Genomic DNA, 27,530 nt, shown 5'->3' on the forward strand with positions numbered 1-27,530 from the left:
TGAAATGCCAAAAATGAATGGATCTGTGGGAATCAGCTTTTGATTTGAACTTGGCTTCTCTACTGGTTTAATAGTAACTTTGAAAAAGTAGTATCAAGTCTGCTAATTTAAATGTGAAGAATGCTTGCCAAAGAGAAGCTTAAATGCAAAGTGCCAAAGATTTCTAGGAATATTCAAGAGAGTAGAAAAAACTAAGAAGTAAAAAAAAAATAAAGGAATAGTATAAACTTACAGACTAACTGGTTATAACACCCCAAATAATGTTGAAGAAATCGGATTTTTCAGTAAGATGGAGAAGACTGCAGTCTCTAGGAAATAAAACTTATGATGCTACAGTCTGTAACTGAATATCATCTTAAAAAGTAATGGTCCTCTTTCCAATTACGATGACACCTGTGGTACAAACCCCATAGTGAAAACCTTGGGGGACTATTTCTGAATGAGCTGAATGAGAGTGGACATTGATTCTCTCTCTCTCTCTCTCTCTCTCTCTTTCTCTCAAAGTTTCAAAGTTTCTCTGTGTAACCTTGGTTGTGTTGGAACTTGTTCTGTAGATCAGACTACTGGCTTGGTACTCAGAAATCTGCCTATCTCTGCCTTTCGAGTGCTGGGATTAAAGGTATCACCACCACTGCCCAGACGACACTGAATTCTTCGAAGGGCGGGGCATTTGCCATGCATTTTCACCCCTCTACCTTCTCTACACTGAAAAAAAAATCATGACAGCCTAAGGGAAGCATTTATATCTTGCGTGATTTAAAAATAAATACTGAGATATGTTGAGCAGGTTTGCTAGTGAGTTTTTGGTATTAACACAGACTTAAAAAAAATGACAAAGTGGATTTAGGCAAACAAATTTGGAGCTGTGTTACTGATTCTATGGAAACTTCCAGGGATTGCCATGAGCTCTAAATTAGAGAAAGCTTTGGAGAATTGTGCTTTGGAGAATTGTTCAAAGAGGAACCTAGGGGCAAGATTGTTGACCTCCAGTATTGACCAGTCAGTGGGTCACTCTTGGGTCCACATGAGGAGGGTAACTATGAGGAATGACGCTTCAGGTACCAGCAGTTCTCAGAGATCTACCAATACACAGTTTCTCTAGCAGTTGGGATTGAGTCCCTTCTCCAATCAAGAAAGAAGAAAGCACCAGCTTCCACTACATTTGGAATCAGGGAAATATCCCTTTTAAAAAATGACTGCAGAGGAAAAGGTGAGTAGAGGGATCAGGTGAAATAAAACGGAGAGAGGGGAAAGTCAGTCTGTCTGAGTATCCACTGGCTCCTCACTGAGCTGGTCAGTGGACAAAGGCATCCCTGCCCAGCATCCTGAGCACTAGTGAATATCTAGACATCTACATGTGAGACTAACAAGTGCAGCTGCCACAGACCAGCTTTACCACTCGGAGGATAAAAACTGCTCAGAGAATTTCACTCTTGAAGATTCAGGTTGTGTGCCTGTGCTCGGGCAGATGAGCAGTCTACCGGAGGGCTCCCATGTGACAGCACCTGAATGGTTGCAAAATAAGTAGTGATTGACGTGGGAGGGTTCGGCCTACTGTGGGCGATGCCTCACCTGGGCAAGTGGACCTGAAGTGTATATGAAAACAGGATGAGCAAGCCATGAGAGCCAGCTAGTACGCAGTATTCCTCTATGCCCTCTGCTCCAGTTCCTGTCCCCAGGTTCCTCCTGCTTGAGTTTTCTCTTTGATTTATCTCAGCAATGCCTGTGTGCTGAGAGATGCAAATTCAAATAAACCCTTTTCCTCCACAAATTTCTTCTTGTCATGATGTTTATCACAGCAATAGAAAACAAGCTAGGACATCATCACTCTGGCTTTCAAAATAAGAAGTGGAAATATGGTGTCCTCATATTTTTTTAGAGAAGCATGTAGCACAAATAGGTAAATTTTCCAAGTAACAAAAGCTGTAGACTTCCAGAAAAGAACAGCACATTTTAGAAGTCTGCTAAGATTCATCTTACTCAGAGCAGAGAGGAGTGAAGCTGAGCAGAACTCCATCAGAGTCCAGGTTCAGTGTTCTATGTTCTTCCCACCTAAGACTCCCATTCCTCATGCATCATTGTTTGCCTCTCCCAGAATCTTTAATAAATGAGGAAGGGAATGAAATATGAACAGCAAGCAAGATAACCCAATCTGAAGAGGCACATTTGACAAAATTATAGGACAAAAGTTTTAGGAATTAAAAATAGAAAAAAAATTCAGTGAAATTGCAAAGTTGGTAACACAGTTTGTTTTATCATTTTTTTTTCTTATGCTTCAGCTAATGTTGGAAGATTTGGGGCCTGTTGTGCTAGGGTTGCTGGGCTCCGGTGTAGACATATTGTCCTGACTGTTATGGATTGTGTTTTTACATATGTGTTTAGGCATCTGGGTTTGGGAATATTGAAATTCTAGGTGCTAATATCTGACTTTGTTTTTGTTGGATAGGTGTTTTATTCCTTGGCTTTTATTTCCTTTCTGGTTCTTAGGAGTGTGGTGGCTGTGTGTTGCCTGTAGGAAAATCTTCTGGGTTCCTACTAGGTATGGGTACTGGGTGTTCCAGGCAAAAGGCTTTTCTGTGTGCTTGGACCTGAGAGTTAGGGATGAGGAAGCTTGTGGGGGTGGAGGGAGTTTCACAAGAGTAAGGAATCAGGGTGTTCCACCAAAGTCTGCTTACTCAATCCCCTGGGCATAGGGGCAGAGGGTAAGAGGGGCCACAAAAGCAGATTTTTCAAAGACCTAATAGTGAGACTGAGGGATTGGTCTTGGAGGAATGGAGGGAAAGGTGAAGATCTGCAGTTAGCCTACCTATTTGCCTGGTCAGAGTGGCCATATATACCCATCACCAATCCAAGGCTCAAAGAACATGAGGAATAGAGAGGAGAAGGGATGAATGTACGTGAGTGGAGACTGTGCTTTCATTTCCTGGCCACCCAGACTCAAATAAGAACACTAAAACTATATAATTATAACAATGTTTGGTCAATAACTCAGGTATATCACTAGCTAACTCTTACATCTTAAATTAACCCATTTCTATTAGTTTATATTTTGCCACAAGGTTCGTAGTTTGTTACCTCACATCTTGATTCTTGGGCAGCTACATGGCATTTCCTGACTTGGCCTTTTTTGTCCCTGCATTCAGTTTAGTTTTCCCACCTAACTAAATTCTGGCCTGCCATAGACCAAAGCAGCTTCTTTATTAACCGGTAGTAATAACACATATTCATAGCCTACAGAGGGGAATCCCACATCAAATGTAAGTTGGAAAATGTGTAGTACTGCTACAAAATGCTGTCTTCTGGTTATGCTAATTGGTACATATATTGCATGCATTGAACTAAAACAGCTGTGGTTTTCTACACTGAGGCCCATGTGTACATTCTTTTTTTTATTATTATTTATTAAAAATTTCCACCTCTTCCCCGCCTCCCTTTTCCCTCCCCCTCCCCACCTTCCCCTCCCCACCTCCCCCTCCCTCTCTAGTTTTAAGAGCAGTCAGGGTTCCTTACCCCTTGGGAAGTCCAAGGTCCTCCCCCATCCATACAGGTCTTTAAAGGTGAACATCCAAACAAACCAGGCTCCCACAAAGTCAGACCATGCAGTGGAATTAAATCCCAATGCCATTGTCCTTGGCTTCTCAGTCAGCCTTCATTGCCAGCCACGTTCAGAGTGTCCATTTTGATCACATGCTCCATCGTTCCCAGTCCAGCAGGCCTTGGTGAGCTCCCATTAGATCAGTCCCACCGTCTCAGTGGGTGGAGGCACCCCTCGTGGTCCTGACTTCCTTGCTCATGTTCTCCCTCCTTCTGCTCCTCATTTGGACTTAGGGAGCTAAGTCCAGTGCTCCAATGTGGAACTCTGTCTCTATCTCCATCCATCACCAGATGAAGGTTCTATGGTGATATGCAAAATATTCATCAATATGGTTATGGGACGAGGCCAGTTCATGCACCCTCTCCTCTGCTGCCCAGGGAACAATCTGGGGACCTCTCCTTGGACCTGGGAACCCCTCTAGAGTCAAGTCTCTTGCAAACCCTACAATGGCTCCACGTGTACATTCTTTTCCAGCTATGCTTTACCATTTTATAAGAGTTCCTTTTATTATTTTATTTCTTGTACCATTTTATAAAAATTTATAAGGATGTAAACCCCGTTTACTGAAGAAGAGGTAGGCAGTCCTTGAGACTCATGTCTTTATCAGATGAAAATGTGAATTCAAGTCACCTGTGGAGCCATTTTATAATCTTGCTGATCCAAAACAAAAGGAAAAAGAAAAAAGCTTTCCAAAAACCTTTGAGACATAGCTTGAAAGTCACTAAAAGAGTTTGGTGTCTTAGCTGCTTATTGACTTCTATGAAGAGAAAGACAACTTACAGAAGAAAGCATTGCATGTGAGGTTCACAGTTTCAGAGGGTTAGAGTGCCTGACTATTAGGATGAAGAGCATGGCAACAGGCAAGGAAGCTAGAGAAGTAGCTGAGAGTTCAACATCTGATCCACAAGCATGTGTGTGTGTGTGTGTGTGTGTGTGTGTGAGAGAGAGAGAGAGAGAGAGAGAGAGAGAGAGAGAGAGAGAGAGAGAGAGAACAAGAACTAACTGGAATTGTGTGTCTATGTTATAATACAAAATGCATTTAGTTGACTTTTAAAAAGTCCCCATAGTCTTTCTGTCTTGAGATAGTCTAAAGTGTGTATATATATACTGAAAGCAAACTCAAAGTCCTGTAGCTCTGTGGGTATCAAAGGGCTTAACTGGCTCTTCCCTTCCAGCTTTGCTGACTGCAAAACACTTCAGTCCCCTGGGCTGTTTTCACTCCCTGTCTAAAGCTCTCTTTGGCAGATGTTCCACAGCTCTGGCACCTCCAGCATCTTGGGGTCTCCAAGGCAATCCAAGACATCACTTTCACCACTTCATGCACTGATGTTCCAGATCTCTATGGAGGGACTCTTCTGTTCCACACCTGGCTGCAGTGACTCTCCCAAACAGTGGAAGATTCCATATCTCCTTTACTCTCCTATCTTTCGTGACTACAAAGCCAGAAATACATGCTGAACTGCCAAGTTCTGTTGGCTACATGGAATGCGACCTTGCATCCTCTTTGAATTATATTTGCACAAACTTTGACTTGGTATTGCTTTTAGGATAAGATAATAAGATAAAAACTTTCTTTTTATAAGTTGCAGGATTAGCTGAGTGGGGTTTTGCCCTGCAGGTACCACTCATTTTATTTCATTTTTCTTTTATCTCTTTCAGCATAAACCATGTCACCATAGCTCCAACATTAAATTTCCTAGTGCTCTTTCTCTTCTCAAACTGTACATTTTGTACTTCTTACCCTGCTTGCACTTTTTCAATGTAGACCCAGACAGGCATAATCACCAATAACTAGGGACACAGTCAATACAAAGTTGCCTTAAAATCTGCTTTGCCATAGTTGAGATATATTCTTCCCTGAACCCATATCTATCCTTCCTCCCTCCCCCCCTCCCAGTCCCCTGAGCATTTCCCATTCCTCCCCTGCTCCCTTCTCTCTAACCTCCTCCCCTTCCAACTACCCTCCCAACCCCCCATGCACCCTTGGTTACCTGGAACTCTTGTCTATTTCCAATCTCCAGGAGGAAAACTACCTGAATTTTCTTCAGGTTCACCTTCTTATTTGGCTTCTCTAGGATCACAAATAATAGGCTCAAAGACCTTTAATTATGGCAAGATCCACTTATGAGTGAATACATACCATATTCCTCTTTTTGGGTCTGGCTTACCTGACTCAGTAAAGCGTTTTCTTTTTCTTTTTTTTTATTTTTCTTTTTATTTATTTATTTTTTTATTTAATTTTTACTGGGAACCCCTCAAGAATCAAGTCTCTTGCAAACCCTAGAATGGCTCTCTTAGTTGCAATATAAACTTCCCTGCTCCCATAACCATCCTTCCTCCCTCCCCCCTCCCATTCCCCCAAGCCATCCCCAATTCTCGCCCTCTCCCCTCTCCCTAACCATCTTCCCTTACTTCCACCCCCCACCCCCCATGCACCCGACTTTGCTTGGCAGTTTAGGGTTTACTAGAGACTTGACTGTAAATGGGATCCCAAGTCCAAGGAGAGATCCCCAGATTGTTCTCTGGACAGAGGAGAGGGTGCCTGAACTGGCCTTGGCCCATAACCATACTAATGAATATTTTGCTTATCACCATAGATCCTTCATCTGGCAATAGATGGAGATAGAGACGGGGACCCACGTTGGAACACTGGACTTAACTCCCTAGGTCCAACCGAGAAGCAGAAGGAAGAAGAACGTGAGCAGGGAGGGCAAGATCAGAGGGAACCTTCATCCGGCGATGGATGGCAATGCAGACGGAGACCCACATTGGTGCACCGGACTGAGCCCCCCAAGGTCCAAAGGAGGAGCAGAAGGAGGAAGAACATGAAAAAGGAAATCAGAACCGCAAGGGGAGCGATCACCCACTGATACAAGGCGACTGATCTAATGAGAGTTCACCAAGGCCAGTTGACTGGGACTGAAGGAGCGCTTGATCCAACCAGATTCTCTGGAGGAGGCTGGATTCTCTGAATGTGGCTGGCCCGAAGTCTTTCTAAAAAGCCGTTGACAATGACTCTGGGACTTGTTTCCTCTGCATAGTCTGGATTTTTGTGGATCCAGTCTGATTGGATACTCACCTTCCTGGTCCTGGAGGGAGCAGGGAGGAACTTGAACTACCCACAGGGCAGGAAACCCTGACTGCTCTTAGGGATGGAGAGGGAAGAGGAGAGGGAGTGGGGGGAGTGGGAGGGTGTTGGGAGGAGGGGCAAAAATGGAAACTTTTATATTTTAATAAACTTAAAAAAAATCTGCTTTGCCAATGATGTTTGTCCAAAACTCTTCCATTTAGCTTCAGGCAGATTCTTAGGAGAGGGCAACCTTTAATCACATTCTTTGCCAAAATATCTCAAGAATGATCTCTTGCCCGACTGATAATACTGTTCTCTTCTGAAACTCCTTGAACTGGGACTACAAAATCCACACTGTTCTCAACATTATTATCTTTCACGATCCTATTATGACTGCAAATTAAACCCCACTTAACAACCTTCATCCTGTCTGTTAGTTGAGAGTCCTAATGTCTTCTAGATTCCTCTAAAATATATCAGAATGGTCAGGCCTGTTGCAACCATAGTCCATCCCTGCTACCAACTTTTATCTTAGTTACTTTTTGATTCCTGTAAAAAGATACCATGACAAAAGTAACTTATTAAAAAAGCATTTAGCTTGGGGCTCCCAGTTCCAGAGGGTTAGAGGCCATGGCCACTGTGACGGGGAACACAGCAGTAGGCAGACATGTCACTGGAGAGGGAGCTGAAAGCTTGCATCTGATTTACCACCATGTGCAAAAGGAAGAGAGAGTGTGTGAACAGAATGGAGTAGGCTTTTGCAAACTCAAAGCCCACTCATAGTAACAAACCTCCTCTGACAAGACCACACTTAGTACTTCCCAAGAAGTTCCACTAACTGGGAACCAAACATTCAAACATATGAGTCTATGAAGGACATTCTCATTAAAACCACCACATCTTGCAATTGGTAAAACACTTAATATGACTTTCCTTTAAGAAACCTATAACCATCCCTGAGGTATGTCTTCTTTCCTCAGTCTGCATTAAAGATCCACTTTTATAAACTCTAACTCTGACTCTAATTTTTTTTTCTACAGTGAAGTAAAACAAAACAAAACTGGCATCACTTTAGTGGAGGTCCCTAAAAGCTGGATAAATTTCTTGGGCTGCTGGAGACAGTTCTGGGATGTATCTTCAACTGCACCACTGCTGACAATCAATATGCCAATGCTCAAGAAGAACAGATTTATAAATATTTCATCAAAGAATTAGAGTTTATAAAATAACATGTCCTATAGTTGGGAACACATGGGGATCATGTCCTACAGATGACAATAAATACAGTCCACAAGTTCAACCAGCATACTTATTAGAAAGTTTCAAGAAACTTCTGAAGCAGAAGAAGTTAAGAGAGGATACAGCTAAAGCAGCAAGAACCCTGTGCTTTTAAATCATTCCAGAGGAAAGAGAATAATAGTGGGTAAGGACCACTTCTCTGCTGCATGAGGTGACTATCGTCTTCCCAGCCTGGGGTCTAATCATGAACTAATACACTTATCTAAAGGTCACAAGCCGAAGATTCATGGAGCATCTGCAACTGACACCTTCAGAGTTTTTACAGATGGCCAGTCTTACTTGGTCTTACACCTAACTGCTTTTGTTTTTTCTCTGCTGCTCCCCTCAGAGAAGGTGACTGCTAGGAAGGAGCAGGACTAAGACCCTACGCATGACTGAAGAGGGATGTTGGAGATTGATGGCAGTCAGGGTCTCTGCTCAGAAGTCTACCTAATGACCCATGGTAGAAGTCAGCTGGAAGACCCATCTTAGGCTGCATGAACATCTGGAATCTGAGGAATTACAAACAGGAGGAAACAAAGCAAACTGGAATATTAAATAATCACGGACCTAAATTACAAATTAAAATTAGCCATCTTAGGGAATTTACGATATATGATAGAAAGGACCCTGGCCCAGTCATGAAATTTTATTCCTACCATTTAACATTTTTTTTTCTTTTCTGTCTTTTTTTTATTGTCTTGAGTATTTTTCTTTTTTTTTTTAAATTTTTTTTTTGTAATTTTATTAAATTATAAAAAGTTTCCATTTACGCCCCTCCTCCCAACACCCTCCCACTCCCCCCCTCCCTCTCCTCCTCCCTCTTTGTCCCCAAGGGAAGTCAGGGTCTCCTGCCCTGTGGGAAGTCCAAGTTCCTCCCCCCTCACTCCAGGTCCAGGAAGGTGAGCATCCAAACAGACTTGATCCCAAAAATCCAGTATATGCAGAGGAAACCAGTCCCAGTGTCATTGTCAATGGCTTCTCGGAAAGACTGCAGGCCAGCCACATTCAGAAAAACCAGCCACATTCAGAGAATCTGGTTGGATCACATGCTCGTTCAGTCACGGTCCATCTGGCCTTGGAAAACTCTCATTAGATCCGACCCCTTGTATCAGTGGGTGATAGTATCCCTCGCAGTCCTTCGTCATTTTCTTCCTCCTTTTGCTCCTCGTTTGGATCTTGGGGGGCTCAGTTCGGTGCTCCAACGCGGGCCTCCATCTGTTTCGTCATCCAATGCCAGATGAGGGATCTATGGTGATAAGCAAAATATTCATCAGTATGGTCACGGGCCAAGGCCGGTTCAGGCACCCCCTCCTCTGTCCAGAGAACAATCTGGGGATCTCTCCTTGGACCTGGGATCCCATATATAATCAAGTTTCCTGTAAACTCTAATATGACTCCCTTAGTTGAGATATATTCTTCCCTGATCCCACATTCATCCTTCCTCCCTTCCCCCCATCCCGGTCAACCGAGCTTTCTCCATTCCTCCCCTACTCCCTTCTCTCTAACCCTCTCCCCTTCCAACAACCCTCCCACCCCCCCCGTAACTTTTAATTTCAAAATATACTTTGTACCAAATGTATATTGTTTTCCCAGAAGTAAATGGTCTTATTAGTAAGAGCGCTGGGACACTTACCTTGGTAGTAAGAATGTCTAGGGCTTTCTAGGTTTGAAGGACCATGTTGACAAATGAGTTCAAGCGGCTGTTGAGCTTTAATGGTCTGAATTGTGGAGGTTCAAGGAGGTTGCAGGACTGTGGGGAGTTATGAATACTTAGCTGAGGTTTAATTATGATGAAGCTAGTAAACAAGAAGAAACTTTTAAAGATAGAATAGCCGTTTTAGCTGGCTCTAGAGACTTGGGGAAGTGGAGTCTTAACCACATGTAGAGTACCATCTTATGAGGCAAAATATTTTAGACTGGAGCCTAAGTGAAAAAATCTTTCTCATCCATTTCCCAATTGGTCACAGGGTAGGGTAGCTTCATGACCCGGAAGTGATCCCGGAGACAGCGGTTGCATGTTTCCTCCATGCACTGACTGGGTTGTTGCAGTTGCCAAGGTAACTTACAAATAAAAGCTGTTCCCAAGGAGTCCGAGGGACATGTAGAGGTCTACAGCAAGGAGTGCATCCTACCAAGAGCTGCTGGTCCACCCAAACCCTATCACACAGATGCTGACTTCCTGCTGCCTGCGTGGAGACACTATGGACCCCAGCCTCCTAAGTACCTTTTTTCTTTCTCGGGGTCTGATCCACCCAAGCATGAAATCACATCCATCCTGGCACATATGGAGCACCTACTGTGTATACTTCAGTTGTTTAATTCTGGACACATCTCTGTTCGGTAGGTGCTGGGATGTATGTCCATTTTACAGAATAAAAACAACTGAAGTGTAGGGACATGGCGATTCTCATGCAAGTTGACACAGCATGTTCACAGAGCGCTGACATTTGGATGTAGATCTGTGGGCTTTTCTCCTTCAGCAGATCCACGAACCTGCACAAGGAAGGCGGCCAAGCAGAAGCAGATTCAGCATGGGGTGAAAGAAAATCAGAACCTTGTCAACAAGGGCAAGAGAGGGATGATAACGTCGGCAGGAGACACGATGCCAATTGAGGATAATGTCTGCTTCCAGTTATGGGAGGACCAGAACTTGTCCTATAGCTATATGCTCTCTAAGGGGGACTTGAGTGCAGTTGCAGGCTGCATGGTGAAACTCCACGAAGAATATCAGGAGGCCCCTGATATGTGTCTGTAGGAGGTGCTGACCCTGAAGACACCTCTGTGAGAGACTTGTTCTGCAGCCCAACACTTCTTCCAGGAGTTGCTGGGCAGGCTGAAGGTGGGTGTCCACCCTAATAGCATCTCACCAATTTCCCGACCCATGAATTCTCCCCAGGCAGCTCCATCAGCTGCTCTTGGAGACAGCCGGCATCTTTTCTGTCAGAGCCATTTCCTATTCAGCTTAGATGAAGGCAGATCTAAGAATGTGGGGTGGAAGTAAATGCTGAGGCAGAAAACAAACAATCAAACAGTCCCCCTCCCCAAAAAAAAGGAAAAGAAAAAAAATTCAGAAAAGGGAAAGTTCAAAGTTTTAAGAACACATGCATCAAGGGAGGTATTTACTGTGGAACATTGGCCTCATTGGTAAGTAGACAGCAATAGGTAAATCTTTGGATCTGCACAAGAAAGAAGAGCCTGTTGCCTTTAGGCCAATGCCAGTGATAGGACTTGAATCCAAATAAAGATCTCTGAATAGTTCAGATGGAGAGATTCACAGTCAGCTAGTTTAAATGTCCTCACGCCACACCCTTGAGTCATCCAGAGGAGAGTTTAAATGAACTATCCAGCTCAGGTTGGTCTATTGATATGTATGGAGAGGAATATCTTGATTGTTAATTGAGTTGGAATGATTCACCCTGAATTAGTATGGCACCATTTCATGGCTACTTAGTCTAAATTGTATAAGAATGACAAAGAAAGCTCTGAGCAAACAATCAAGTAGGCATCAGGGGTCCTTTCATTTGTCTCTGCTCTTGAGTGTGGATGTGATATGACCGCTGAAGCTGCTGTATTGGCTTCCCTGGAATGATGGGCTGAAACCTGGAACTATGAGTTATATAATCTCTTTATTCCTCTATTGCTTTTTGTCAAGGTATTTGTCAGAGCAACATAAATGAAGCTAGAACTGGATCCCAGGAGTATCATGAGCTGATATCTGAAAGTCAGAACTCTGGGAAATAATCACTCATGTGGAGTTGATCTCAGGTCAAATGGATATGAAGCATCTGCCATAGCAGGTTCTTAGAGAGAAAAGTGAGGAACAAAGGGGGTCTCTAATGGGTGGGCGGTAGTAATGTTTATTAAAATACCAGTTTGTACTTTTTATGTATTTTAAAATAACTGTAAGATTATTTGGGCCCACTGATTTATTTCATTCTAAAGGAAGCTTTGGAAAGACTATGAGACTATGTGTAATTACTTTGATTATTACCCCCCACCATGTGGAGATGTTATAATTTTTAACTTCTAAGCTCCCATAAGTATAAGTCATCCACAGGCTGATACTTGGGAACCTGGTGCACTGAATTCTCACTGATTGCGTTCCAAAGTAATACTAGGGTCTGACTGTAGAGGGAAGGACCATGAGTTCCTAACCAAGATTACTTACTTTGTTGAAAGCAAATGGCATCTTCTAGAGCATTCCATCCTACTCATTCAGAGGGTTCTATATGTTGTCAGCATTAGACTGAGTTTGATCATATTTCCACTCTGCCATTGTGGTTTTAGAATAAGGGATGTATTAGAAGCCAGAATGTTGAGATTGGCCCAATCTCCAATGGTCAGCATTTAAGTTTGCAATATCCCTCCAAGCTCAGATGAGTCCCATTGAGAACAGGTCTGCAATCTGATAGTTTACTTGAGATTAGGAAGTTGGCTAATACATAGAATAAGAAGGTGAGCAGTGGTCACCATGAATAAAAACTGGTAGCTCCAGGGAGGGTAAAAGAGACAATTTTTCCCTTCATAGTTATAAAATACAAAGGCTAAATGAACATTAATTTGGATGCTTAGCTTGTGCTATATCCCATCGGGGAAAGTGCAGACAAAGGGTGGTTATTAAGTGAAGATATGTACTGAGAATGGAGTGTGTACGTCTGTGTAACAAGACAGGTGATGGGAGTTTGAGAGATCAATGATGCGGGAGAATTGTCTGTATTCTGTCAATCATATTTTAATAAAACGCTGATTGGCCAGGCAGGCAGTATAGGCGGGAAAACCAGACAGGAAGTAGAGGTGATGCAATGAGAACAGGAGAATTCTGGGAAGCAGGGGTTCCTCTGCCATTCCTGTGCAGATCACCGAAGAGGCAACATGTAAGCTGTCACAATGAGAAAGGTACTGAACCCATGTGGCTAACATAGATCAGAATAATGGGGTAACATAAGTTGTAAGAGCTAATAAGTAGCCTGACCTAATGGGCCAATCAGTTTATAATCTTATGGAGTCCTGTGTGTGATTTCTCTTTGGGCTTTGCCAGCTGTTGGGTACCGGGCTGGACAGAAACCCCAACAAGCTGGCCGTCATGTTACAGATCAAGATTAACCTGTACAGCCAGATCACCTGGTGATGCTCCTAAAGAGACACTTTAGATCTTCTGTGGTCCACAGGTATATTCTCTTCTGGAGCTAGGGCATCTTTGGAGAAGAGATGTGTTGTCCAAATCTGAGGTGGGTATGACGAATCTAGGAGTCAATTCTGGAGACTTTACCGCAATAGGGATAGAAAAAACAATTATACAGAGTACCCCCGTAATAAACCAAAAGGTGAAAATTACGTGGTCTATTAAGTTGTTTCATTTTTGAGCATTTAATACATGTATACAATGAAATATGATCATATCTACATCTAAATTTTTTTCTTCAGTTTCTCTGTGTTCTCTCAACATGCCACTCCCCATTTCATGCTTTTTTTTTTATTTTTCAATATCCCACAAAGACTAGTTAGTGCTGCCCATATATACGTAGGTGTGGGGTTATCAACTAAAACATGGGAAACCCACCAGTGACCACATCATCAAAAAAGAATGATCTCCCTTCTCCAGCAAAACAATATATTGACAATAGTGCCTCAGTAAAGAATGGAGCCTGGAGATGATCTACCCCATCTGTGTTAGACTTTTATCTATTAAGAAGTGCTTATGAGACTGGAGAAATGGCTGAGAAATTAAATGCATATTTTGCTCTTCAGAGGACCTGACTTAATTTCCAGCACCTGGATTGGGCAGCCTGCAACTTCCTATAATCCAGCTCTAGAGAGATCTAAGGTCTCTGGACTTTCTGGGTATGAATATTCACACACACACACACACACACACACACACACACACACACACACACACACGAGAGAGAGAGAGAGAGAGAGAGACAGAGAGAGAGACTCTTACATATGTTTTAATAAATCCTTTATTAAAAATATTGGTGAGAAAGGACCTTCCGTGCAGCATCTCATGGGTCTGAGGTAATAAAAAAATTCACAGGAGGCTAACTTCTTGGCTCAGTTTCCTTAGATGTCTCTTTAACAGCTCATTGCTTTCTTAAAGGATTGAGGTCTCCAGATACAACGGAGATTAAATTATATTGCCCACATACTTGCCTACCAGTCAAGTTGATGGAGGCAGTTCCTCACTTGATAGTCTCTCTTCCCAGATGTGTCAAGGCTTGTTCCAAGTAGAAAAAAAAAGGAAAACCGAGTAGGTAAGCAAACCTAAAATGGAAGCAGCTGAATCTAGTACGAAGTTTATGTCTTATTACTCTGCCATCAGAGTTACCTAGGGCTCACACAGAGATGTTTGATGCTGAGTGGAGGTATTTTAGGATGACCCTAGACTCTGCCAGTCCTGATCTTATTTTTTTGACTTTATGTATTTATGTCTGAGTGTGCACGTGTGTCTGGTGTGTATGTTTGTGGGTGTCAGAGGACAACTTTCAGAAATGTGTCCTTTTCTTCTCCCACTTGGGTCCTGTGGATTTAACTCGGGTGGTTTGGCTTGTTGACTCGGGTAGTGAGTGGCTTTATTCACACAGCTCTCTCTCTGTCCTGACGGTCTTCTTTCTGGAATGGGTTAGGCTTGTATTTGATTACCATGAGCCTTGCCCCAAGTATACTCTGCATTACAACGGCTTGGTTGGCAATTAAGACAGGGTGCAGGTGGCATTCCTCACTTCCTATTTGGGCCTCCCCCTTTGAAATGTCATACCTCCCACATTTGTAAGAGCGCCTAAGCACAGAAATACTCAGGATCTTGATGGCACTCAGGATTGGAGGGTGGCTGACAGCAAGGTGACCTTTTGAAAATTGCATTGCTCTCCTTAGCTTCTTCTTGGTCTTGACATCAGAACACCTTGGTAGCGCTCTTGAGCACGTGTTTTAGGGTTTTGTTAGGCCCAGAGGAACCTTCTGTAGTTTTTATTTGACCTCAGGGACAGACTGAGTTATAATCATAAACTCCTCTATTGACGCACAACGATACATTTGATCAGAGCTTCCTCGAGTCTTTCTAAGAAAGTTGCAGTGCTCCATGAATGACTTGAAAAAGCTTGAAGTTATTTAAGTGTTTAGTGTGGGTCCTTTAAAGATAAAGTCCTTTTAAGATAAAGTGATAAATGCTTTTCTCCATCTCTACAAGGGTAGTTGTGATACCATGCAGTGTCACTTAGGGGAAATGCCTGCTCACCAGGAGGGTAAGAATTTCAGTAAGCCTCCCTCTTGACTCATCTTCTATATGTTGTTCTCACATAGTTCTGTAGCTTGTGGTCTTCTCCTTATCTCTTTTAGTTAGTTAGTATATTTTCCATGCTAAATCATATCACTGGGCCTAGCCTCAAAATATCTCTAACATGCTTATCAAGATTCTCTTCGAATTCCCCCATCAGTTATAATGTGTCTTAAGTCTTAAAGAGAAAACAACATAGACCCAGTTCTTCCACCAGTCTCTAGGTGTGCCTCTATCAGGCACAAAACGGGTAGTTTTATGGGAGATTAGAGTTTGGGCTCCCCTGCGTAGGGTGGGCAGAGAAGTGTCACTGTAGCTGTCCCTCCCTAGATGGAGACTTTTTAAAACTTATCTTTCTCTCCAGAAGGTGTATTTAAAGGATTTGTGGGCTTGGACACATCATAGCTAGGATTTATGAGTCTTCATGGCATTTTTTTTAATGTAAGCTGCATTTATCTCTAAACCCAAAGAAGCTCTTACACATGGAACATCAGACCATTTTTCTTGCTCCTGGTGAAAGAAGTCTAACTGCAATATAGTATGATGATTAATACCTCCCTCCAGGGCCATCTTTCTTCACCTATCAGCTGGCATCCTGGCCACGTCTGCTGGCAGGAAAGCACCATCCTGTATTTTTCAGGGTTTGTGGGTCAAACTCATTCCAGTTTTTAAGGGTGGTATATCCCCGAGAAGAAGAAACACAGATGGTCTTTGACTCTGAGTTTGTCAATCTGTAAAATAGCAAAGGGGAAATGTGACCCTAATTTCTGGAATAGGTTAAACTTTCCATTTGTATGAATGCTGTTATATTATCAGCAAACTGCCCAAGATCAGAACTCCTGGGCCTTATGCTCGGGTTTTGTTTTATTTTTTCTTAATTTTGTCAGAATGAAATTGTCTTTAAGTTTTCCCAGATGATAAGGAAAACTTTCTATAAATGACTTCTCAGAGTTTCTCTAAAGACAGAGAGACAGTTGGCCCAAGGTAGATAACACACTCAGGTATTTTGGTATTTTTGTGGATCCCTGATAAAGCCCCAAACTGTAATCATCCTGGATCCATGTCTTAGCAATGAGGAGAGATAAAACCTACACATTAGAAAGAAAGAAACATGTGTCTCAGGAAGAAAGGAAATAAAGGAACTCTGGCTGGTAGCAGAGCTATACAACGAGAGGACACTGGCCAAGCAACAGGGTGGGATAAAGGTGACCTCTCTTCTCTTGTTGCACAAAATGACTTCCAGCACTAAAGCTCGGTCTTAAACTAATACAGTAATCTAAATGTTATCAAGCAGAGGGGCTCGAATCCATGAGCATCCGTAACTGACGTTATGAGAGTTTGCCCAAATGATAAAATCCATGTTGGGACCAGTTTCTTACTGTTTAAGTTCTGTGTATCTTTTGTCTCAAATGGAATGAATATTTCTGAAACCTCAACTAATATTTTAAGTAAGCATTCACAGCATGGATTGACCAGCAGCTGAGTGGACACGGCAATGCCAGTAAACAGGAAGGCAGATCAATTTTATACATACCCAAGGGCAGCTGAAAGACAAATAAGAAGGGAGAAAATGAGACTGTGAACAAGAAATGGGACAATGATCAAAAGCTGTGACCCCGCAGTTCATGGGGGAGAGGAAGGGAAAGGAGAGAGGAATCAATCTGGAAAATTGGCGGAAAATTGTCAGGAACAAATGAAAGTCCCGAGAAGATCAGAAACAGCTAAAAATGAGAGAGATAGAAGAAAAGTGAGAGGAAGACAGCCCAATCAGCAATGCTGATATAGTTCCCTTGTGAAAATGATCAAGTCTGGTACTGGAGTAGGAGGGATTTGCTTTTGTGGATTCTTAGCCTAACTAACAAAAGAATCTTGTAAAACATACTCAGAAAGAAACTGAAGATTATTTTATTGGTGTTTGAAAGAAAAACAACAGGGCAGATAAGCTCAAAATCTTGGCAAGTACTGCATACAGAGACCCCAGCAAGTACTGCATACAGAGACCCCAGCAAGTACTGCGTACAGAGACACCAGCAAGAGGAAGAGAAATAACTATTCCATTTGAGTTAGGGTCCAAGAGAGCCATTCGGCATGCTGTCATATTCATCAATGGAGATCAGGGAGAAATTGTATGACAGAGGGGAAGTGAGTTTCTAAGAAGGAGAGAACACAGAATGCCAGGGAAATTATACTGAAGATTTTGGCTGGTATCAGAAAAACAGAAAGGAAGAAGGACAGAAGAGTTCCTTTCATCAAGAATGCAGAAGAGCAGACTGGTTTAGAATTACATGCTGTGGATGTATAAATACACTATTTCATTGAGGGAATAATTTTTCCTCCCCTGTCCTTAGCATGTCTCCAGGTGAATCAGTTTTTCTGTCGGTGGCCTTCACGTGGTTGACAGGTCCATCTGGATTAACTCTTAAGAGAGGAGACAATAGCATGTAACATTCTGATCTTTAGAGTACATCTGGGTGTCTTTTCTCCACCCAGAGCCAATGGTGAAACTCATCTCCCCTTCGTCTGACCTGAAGGAAATAGCTTAAAGCCTGATCTTTCCCCTTTCCTTATGGCATTTTTAAACCCTAAACAGGGGCAGTTGCCATGTTACTATTCTAGTAACATGGAAGTTGGGGTAAATGTGACCCTGAAAGAGATCTTCAGATGCCTCCCAGGCTACCGATCCTTATCTGCATACTTAACACAATGTCCCTTTGATCAGTGCTTTCCCATATACCAATAGAAGGAATTCAGATTGGAAATGTCTATTTCAGGTGCTCTGTATGTCCTTCACATATGAATTCTTGATGTTGAACCTTTCTATATAAGCCAAGCAAGCTAATTACAGCTGGACACCACTATACCTCCTTTTTCTTTTGGCTGGTCTCCAATCCTGTGGCTTTACAGTACCCATTGAAATGTCAGTGTCTCTTAAGTTAGTACCTCTAACTCTATCCACACCCACGCCTAGTAGAGCACTTTCATTTGGATGATTAAGAGTCATCTAAAGCAGCAGTGCTGACATTTGACTCTGAAGTTTCATTAGCCTATCTTCATCAGTCATTGCCATTCCTAGCTTCCCAGTCATTCCAACACAGCAAAAATCTAGGCACACCCCATCTCTCTCTTGTCTCAGTCCCTACACTCACTCCATCAGCATCTTTTATTAACATCGAGGTGGTATTCAGATCCAGTTATTTCTTTGTGTTCCTATTGCAAATCCACAGTCTGTACCACCCTTGTCTTTTCTGTATCACTCAAACATCTTTGTAATTTTTGTATTGCATTTATGGATTTCAGACCTCCCTTCTAATGCAGAGACTTCAGAGAAGCGTTGCCCAGGAGTTTTTTTTTTTTTTTTTGTGTTCCTCACCTTGTTTTCCTGGTAGATGCATACTTATGTGCCTACTTGTAGGTTGCCTGGCCTCTTCACCAAGAACAGTCTTTGTGAAGGAGGAGATGCTGTCTTTCCTTCCTGTGCCCATTATGGGCTCAATTATCTGAAAGACAAATGAACAGGCAGAGAAAATGCATACCCATGTAAGGCTTGCTTTCACGGTGGTAACTGGAGAGGACTGGTTTGCTCACAACTTAATTTTTCATCCCCTTCCCCACTTTGCTCTCTGTTGCAAAAAATACGTTTATTGTGGCTCGTCACATTCTGGCTTCCTAGAGGTCAGCCGAAAGGGATCCTGGAGAAATTTAGGTGAGGGAGGACAGAATAAACAACACCAGCCCTTCCCTTGTCCCCCTAAGTAGCATCGCCAGCAGTAGGTACACCCCATTTGGTTCTCATTACTTTTGTCAGTGTTCTCTGTGTGATCTAAGTCACCAATAAACAGCACCACCTTCTATCACACCGTTTCAGAGTCTGGTAGGTCTCTCCAGACACCGTTTTCCCCACAGCTCTCCATTTCTACAGCTGATGCAATTCTATATATTCTCTAGTCCTCTTACTGTCTCTTTGGCTCCTGCAGCAGTTCCATCTACTATGTAACCAAAACCCTACATTAAATATCCCCTGTTTAAGACGCCTGAGCTGGTAGTCATTTTTCTAATGCGGCTCCAAGTCAGAATTATATTTACAAAATGCTGTCATTGCTCCAAACATCTGGGGGTTCCCTTTAGTAACTGTCTCCCTATTGTGCTAGGAGTCACCCTTTGTTTGTGCTGCTACAGCAAAACACCATAGGCCAAGGAATTCATAAACAAAATACATTTTTTTTATAGTTTGGAGGCTGGAAGGCTGAAGGCAGGGCATCCGTGTATGGTGTCTTCGGGTTTTGTGTCTGGTGAAGGCCTGGTTCCTTTGCTTCCAGAATGGTGCTTTTAGTGCCCTGTCATCGCATGGGGAAGGCAGCAGGACTCGAAAAGAAAGCCTTATCTTTCTCCCTCTGGCCCTTCTATAAACCACTAATCCATGGGAGAGAGCAGAACATGCCCTGCTTAAGCCTTTTCCCAAAAGGCTTTGCCTTCTAGTACCACCAAAAATAAATAAATAGATAAATAAAAATGAGAAAAAAAAAAGAAATTTTCACGTAAGTTTGGAGAGGACTCACTCAAGTTACTGAACATTCAAAACAATAATCTGAGTAATTCGACTCATTACACAAGTCTAAAATTGAGCTTTGACCATTCCAAACATCAAAAAGACATTTAGAAACATGCTTTCTACAGCTACTGAAGTTTCTGAATCGAATTATGGGAGGACGTTGTATTATTTTATTGCTTTGAGAAATAGCAATACTGATGATGTAAACAGAGTTAACTTCCTCCTCCCTCCATCCTCCTCTCCATGCCTATCCTTCCCTTCCTCCTCTCCAGCTCTCCAACTTATTTCTCTTTCTTTGTTAAAGATAGTAATTTAAGATCATAAAAACTCCCTCATCAATTCCTCCCTCACAACAACTCCTCCCCTCTAATCACCCCCTTCCCATAGTCACTCCAGGCCCCTCTATTCCCTCCTCATTCATGTTCACCCCTCTTCCCATCACGCCCTCTCCCCTCTGGAGGGCTCACTGGTCAACACTGGGAAAATCCTGCTCCTCAGGAAAGAGAGAAGGGAAGGGTTCCTGGCATCCCTGTTTTCAATGTGTGATGTCAATCTGAGGAGCTGTAGTGTGTGCAAACTGCCCCACACTGCTGGCTGCAACACTGAGAGTTAAGGGTGGTATTTCATTTAGACCTGAAGAATTGTGTCTTTTCTTTTTTTGCTGTTTATTACTTTTCATCTGAGACAAATTTATAAGTTCCTTTTAAAATGTGTCTTAGTTATTTGAATTGCATATTTAAAGACATTCATTTGTGATTCAAAAATGCAAAATACCTCTAAAGAATTTTTTTCCAGATGTTTGCAGAGAATGAAATGAGAATCTGGCCTGAAGTGAAGTCTTTATTTTACTCTGGTGGGATACTAATATTTAAGTGCAAAAATAGCTTAATATATTGATTACTATTAACATTGGATTACAATATTTCTGACTAAGGTCTTAGTGAGGAAGTTATGTAGAACAGGCCATATACTTTATTGGTTTTGTAAATTTTGAAAAAAAAATGCTAAATCCTAAAACACAAGGATGTGAGAGCTTTGTGTATAGGACTTGGAACCTGTGATTAATTTTTGGAGTTATGGCAGTAGATTCTTTATAGTATAAAATCAAACAAGAATAATAGGGAGAAATCACTTGTCTGAAATTCTCTTTCACAGTGCCAGGTGCACCATTGCAGGTGTATTGTAAGAGACAATGAACAGAACTGCTGCTTGGGCCTGGGTCTGAAATGAAAATTATTGATTAGACAAATTCAGGCTGACAGGGGGAAAAGGAGGAAGTGTTTAAACAGCTCTTGAGACTCCTCTCAACCTGCAGTTCTGGTGTGTGTGTGTGTGTGTGTGTGTGTGTGTGTGTGTGTGTGTGTGTGTGATGTGTGTAAAACCCACATGACCCTATGGAAGTCAGAAGGTCTCAGATCTCTTGAGGTTGAGGTTGGAATTGCAGGTGCCTGTGCATGATGGGAAATGGAACTGGGCTCTGTTCTCTAATGGGGAGGCGAGTACTTTTCACCATGGATCTATCTCTTCAGCCGACGTAATAGCTCTTAAAAATCCTTTAAGTGCTGCTTGATGCCTACTTTTAGCAGGATCCAGCATTTAGAATCTAAAGTATTCTCTTATTTGATACAGGTAATCAATTCCTAACGGCTGTTATCCAGGGATTCAGTTTTTGTAGGTTGGTTGTAAAACGAAAATGGAAAAAGCAGCAATCATATGGTTTGCTTCCACAAGGTCCAGGTTTGGTTATGATCCCAGGTCTGTTCATTAGCTTTAAGAGTCCGGAAATATATTAAGAAATAATTGTCAGTGCTTATCTCATAATCATGACTCTGGCCACTAAGATTAGATTTATTGTTTATAATGAGATATTAAGCTGTAATACAGGTGATGTTGTCGTCTGAGAGTGATCAGGGCCATCTGCCTGCAGGCAAGGATCCAGGGGATGATAGAAAGAAAAGCTTGCTCCATGCGGCAAGGGCTCTCCTGTTTCCCTACATCTTCACCATTTTTCTTTTGCAGTGCATTTATTGAAATGTAATTGTCATGAAATTAAAACCAACCCACTTAATGTATCAAATACAATGTTTTTAGTATATTTGCTTATACTAAATAAGCAAATTTACTTAATTTTTTACAAATTTACTGCTGTGGTAAGCAGCCACAATTATGATTTGCTTCTAAAGTATGTTCCTCACTCCTGAGAGTGATAACATGAACACTCCGGGTCTAGTCAGCAGCCGGTCTGTGGTATGGGAGAATTATTTGTATTCTGTCAATCATGTATTTTAATAAAACGCTGATTGGCCAGGCAGGAAGTAGAGGCGGGGCAATGAGAATAGGATAAGGCTAGGGAGGAGAAAGCTCCCTCAGCCACTCCTGCGCAGATCACCAAAGAGGCAGCATGTAACTCGCCCAGCTGAGAAAGGTACGGAGCCATTATGGCTAACATAGATGAGAATAATGGGTTAAGATAAGTCATAAGAACTAATAAGTAGCCTGACCTAATGGGCCAATCAGTTTATAATCTTATGGAGTCCTGTGTGTGATTTTCCTTTGGGGCTTGCTGGCTGTGGGGTACTGGGTGGGACAGATACCCCAACAAGCTGGCCCCGTCATGTTACAGGTCTGATCTGTCTAACTAGATTTGCTTATACTGTTCATTCTATATCCCCAGGATCATGTAGTGTGTAGTTTGGATCAACTTCTTTTGCTTATTGAAGTGTCTTCAAGACTTGTCAAGACAATACTGTATACTAGGCATTAAGACATTTTTCTTTCACTTTTTGATTGAATAATATTGCATTGTACAGATATAAAATTTATTTTTCTACTCACTCACTTACACAGACTTTAGTTACTTCTGCTTTTCCAGCTATTATTAATGCCATCTCTTTCAGAACACAGTGTGCATATTTGTGGTACTAAGGACTGAACACAGGACCTTTCACTTAGCAGCCAGACAAATGCTCGACTACTGAGCTGCATATTCCACTTGTCGTGTACATGGGAGTAGAAGAGCTAGGTAAATGTTAATGATTATTTATTTTACATTCCCAAACTCTTGTCCAAAGTGGAATGATGATGCTACATTCTCACCAAAATTTCATCTCCTCTGTATGTTCTCTAATACTTGTCATATTTTCAAATACATGTGTGTTAAAAGATATCTCGTCATGGCTTTGGCGTGCATTATCTACTTAAAATGAGGTTGAACCTCTTTGCATATGTGTCTTTGCCTTTTGTTTGGGGATCTGCCTATTTTAGACCTTATGACCGCTTACTATTGAACTTAAAACATTGTTACTGAATTGTTAAGGGTTCCTTATAGATTTTGGCCTTGTTTCTCAACACACATGAGTTACAAATGTCTTCTATATTCATCAGTGAGTTTTCTTTCCATTTTTCCTCTATGTCACATTTAGCGGTAGTGTTTTTAATTCCAGTGAGATCTATTTATCATCCATCATTGTGCTTTGCTGTAAGCTAAAGTTGTCACTTAACAAAACTCTTACAGATTCACTCATAGGAAAGAAGGGTTTGAAGATTTCGGGGTTTTTTGTTGTTGTTGTTGTTATCCTAGCTATGTGGTTCATTTTGAGTTAATCATTTAAAAAAGCAACAGTTTGGAGAAGATATCTGAGATAGAGGAATCGCTTAAATGACACCATGAAGAAATAAAGACACAACTCTAAACTAGACATTTCAGGAATGCCCACAGCCCTGGATTGATCCCAGCATGAGCCCTAGGACTCTCGACTGCAGGCCCCTGATAAGTTTGTTATACACCAGTACCACACTTCCTTGATTACTACAGCTTTAGACTCAGTTTTAGAGCTAGGAAGTATGAATTTTACAAAATGACTTTTTTCAAATTATATTTCTATTGCATTTTATATGAAATTTTATCATGAAGAGGTGCTGGATTCTGTAGAAGACTTTCTGTGTCTATGAGATGATCTTGTGGGTTTTGTCTCTCAGTTTGTTTACATGATGGATTACATTTTTGAACCATCCCTGCATCTCTGGGATGATGCCTACTCTATCATGGCAGATAATATTTTTGATGTGTTCTTGGGTTTGGTTTGCCAGTATTTTATTGACTATTTTTCATCAGTGTTCATGAGTGACGTTGGCCTGTAATTTTCTTTTTTTGTTGAGTATTTGTGTGGTTTGGTATAGAACAAATATGGCCTCATAAAATAAATAAGGCAATACTCCTGTTTCTATTTTGTTGAATAATTTGAGGAGTATTGGAATTAATTCTTCTTCGAAAATCTGGTAGAATTCTGAGTTAAAACTATCTGACTCTCGACTTCTTTGTTGGGAGACTTTAATGACTGCTTCTATTTTACTAGGGATTATAGGTTTGTTTAAATTGCTTGTCTGATCTTGATTTAAATTTGGTGAGTGGTACCTATCAAAAAATTATCTATTCCTGTTAGATTTTCCAATTTAATGGGGAACAGACATTTAAAGTATAGTCTTATGATTTTCTGATTTTCCTCAATGTCTATTGTTATATTTCCCTTTTTATCTCTAATTTTATTAATTTTGATTCTCTCTCTCCATCCTGGATTTGGCTAAGGTTCTTTGTATTTTTTCTATTTTATTGATTTCATCTCTGAGTTTCATTATTTCTTGATGTCTGCTCCTTTTGGGTGTGATTTCATCTTTTTGTTCTAGAGATTTCAGGTGTGCTATTAAGTTGCTAGTATGAGAGCTCTCCATTTTTTTTTTTAAATATAAGCACTTAGCGCTATGAATTTGACTTTTAGAACTGCTCTTGTTGTGTTTCCCAATTTTGGGTATGCTGTATTTTCATTTTATTAAATTCTAAAAAGTCTTTAGTTTATGTCTTAATTTGTGTCTTTACCAACTTTTCTTTCAGTAGTGAGGTGTTCAGACACCATAAGTTTGTAAGTTCTCTGTTGCTTTTGTTGCTTATATTCAGCTTTAACATGTGGTGGTCAGATAGAATGCAGGGTCTTCTTTCAGTTTTCTTGTTATCTGTTGGTACTTGCTCTATGTCCAAGTATGTGGCCAGTTTTGGAGACAGTTCCATGAGGTGCAGAGAAGGTATATTCTTTTGTCTTTGAGTGTAATGTTCTGTAAATGCATTTTAGTTTCATTTGTTTTATAATGTCAGTTAGTTCTAGCATGTTTCTGTTTAGTTTTTGTCTGGATGACATGTCTATTAGTGAGAGTGGATAATGAAGATTCCCACTATCAGCAAGTGAGAGTCAGTGTGTGACATAACTGTAGTAGTACTTCTTTGGGTGACCTTCTGTTTGGTGCATAGGTGTTAAGAATAGTAATATCTTCCTGGTGAATTTTTCCTTTTTTGAGAATGCAGTTTCCTCCTTATCTAATCTGATTAATTCTAATTAGACATCTATTTTGTCAGATATTAAAACGGCTACACCAACTTGCTTTTTGGATCCCTTTGCTTAGAACATCTTTTTCTATCCTTTTATCCTGAAGTGATGTATGTCCTTGGTGTTAAAGTGTGCTTCTTGGATGCAGTAGAAGGGAGGATCCTGTTTTGGAATCCAATCTGTTAGTATGTGTTTTTTTATTGGGGGAATTGGGATCATTGATGTTGGGAGTTATCAATGAGCGATCATTTGTTGATCCCTATTATTTTCTTGCTGTGCTACAGGATTCCCTCTTTGGATTTTCTGGTTGACATTATTTATTCCTTGTGTTTTCTTAGTTGTAGTTATCCTCTTCAGGATGAAATTTTCCTCCCAGAGCCCCTTCTTGAGCTGGATTTAGAGATATATACTGTTTAAATTTGGTTTTATTGCAAAATGTTTGGCTTTCTCGATCTATTGTGAGTGAAACTTTTGCTGGGCGTAGTAGTTTGGGCTGGCATATGTGGTTCTTTAGAGTTTGTAGAACATCTTCCCAAGCCCTTCTGGTGTTTAGAATCTACATTACAAAGTCAGATGTTCTAACATGCCTGCCTTTATATGCTACTTGACCATTTTCCCTTAAAGCTTTTAATACTCTTTATTTGTTCTCTATGTTTAAGGTTTTGGTTATTATGTACTGTAGGTAATTTCTTTCCTGGTTCAGTATGTTTGGCGTTCTTTTTGTTTCTTGTACCTTGACAGATACTCTCTTCTCTAGCTTAGAAAAATTTTCTTCTATAATTTTGTTGAAAACAATTTTTTCTACCTTTGAACTGGTTTTCTTCCCCTTTTTTTATTTCCTATTATTTGCAGTTTTGGTCCCAGATTACCTTGACCTTCTGTGTCTGAATTTATTTTCCAACTTAACATTTCATTTGACTGAGGTATCCATTTCTTCCACCTTGTCTTTAATGTCTGTGATTAAATGTTTCGCACTCTGATGGTGAGGCATACTTCTGTGGGTTTTGTCTGATTTCTTGATACGTTTCCAGGTTTTTTTCTTGTTTTGTGTTTTCTTTAGTGATCCTATTTCTATTTTCATGTCTTGAACAGTTTTCATCATTTTATTTTTCTGTTTTTATTTTCACTAACTTTGTTAATAGATTTATTAATATCCTCTTTGAAGTCCTTGAATAACATATTTTGAAGTCTTTGCTTTATGATTCAGCTACATTGCATTTCTCAGGGTTTCAGGTAGTAGGGTTTCTGGGTCCTGAGGGTAGTACGTAGACTTGGTGTTAATTATTGTTTTTACACAAGTGTTTAGACATCTGTATTTGAGAAAATAGTAATTCTAAGTGTTGATACAGATATCAACAAATCCTGTCTTTGTTGGGTGAGTGTTCCGTTCCTTGGTTTCTGTTGCCCTCTCCTGAATTTAGAATATATGATGGCTGTGCGTTGCCTGGTAGGGGGCGCTTCTGAGCCACTGACAGATTGATTTACTTTTGGTGGTCCTCGGTTGAATGTGTATCTAGATACTGGAGGCTTTCACGAATAAATTGAAACGGGCTAGAAGTGGGAAGGTAACTGAGACCGTCTGCAGGAGGGAGAAAAGCTGTGTCTGCCAGGAGGCCTCGTGACGTCCTCAGAGAGTGGAGTCAGAGAAGCAGGACTTCAGGGTGGTCTGCTGCTGGGCTGGGGTTGAGACTGCAGAACTGCAAATGGTGAATAGGAAGGAGAGTAAGGTCTCTGATCCCCAGGCAGGCATGACCAGTGGGCTCCTAGGTGCAGTGTCTCCAGGTATTGGTGACTGAAACAGAGGAAAGGGGAGGGGAGGAAATCTGTAGAATTTCCGGGAGTGGAGGCAGCGAGGAAGAGCAGGCCTTTATAAGGGTCTCTTATGGGCTCTGATGAGAGTGGGGCATGACGGGAGCGAGAGTGAAGACCACCCTCACGAGTGTGGAATATTCTTTATGCTCTGATGGTCTTTCCTTTTTACCCAGCAGTGTTTCAGAGTTGTCAGTGAACATGTCTTACACTGATCTTTATTCCTTGCTGCTTTTAGTAACCTTCCTTTGTTCTGTACATTTAATGTTTTGATTATTATGTTTTGTGGAGAATTATTTTTATGGTCCAATCTTTTTTGTGTTCTGTATGCTTCTTGTACCTTGATAGACGTCTTCTTCTTGGGGTTAGGGAAATTTTCTTCTATTATTTTGTTGAAAATACTTTTTCTGACTTTGACCTGGTTATCTTTCTTTTTTCTAGTATACTCTCTCAATCTCCCTCTCTCTTTCATGTATATATATTTATATATGCATACATACATGTTTATGTATATGTATGCATATATAACTATACATGTATGTGTGTGTGTGTGTGTATGGTACCATTAGACCTGTGTC

General features: G+C 41.2%; 1 pseudogene; it reads left to right on the top strand.

The window, feature by feature from the left end:
• Positions 1–10,701, top strand: part of LOC148119531 (large ribosomal subunit protein eL27 pseudogene) — a 42,615-nt pseudogene extending 31,914 nt beyond the window's left edge.
• Positions 10,702–27,530: the final 16,829 nt, after the last annotated feature.

Source organism: Myodes glareolus, chromosome 16, assembly GCF_982192425.1.
Source record: "Myodes glareolus chromosome 16, mMyoGla1.1, whole genome shotgun sequence".
Classification (NCBI taxonomy): Eukaryota; Metazoa; Chordata; class Mammalia; order Rodentia; family Cricetidae; genus Myodes; species Myodes glareolus.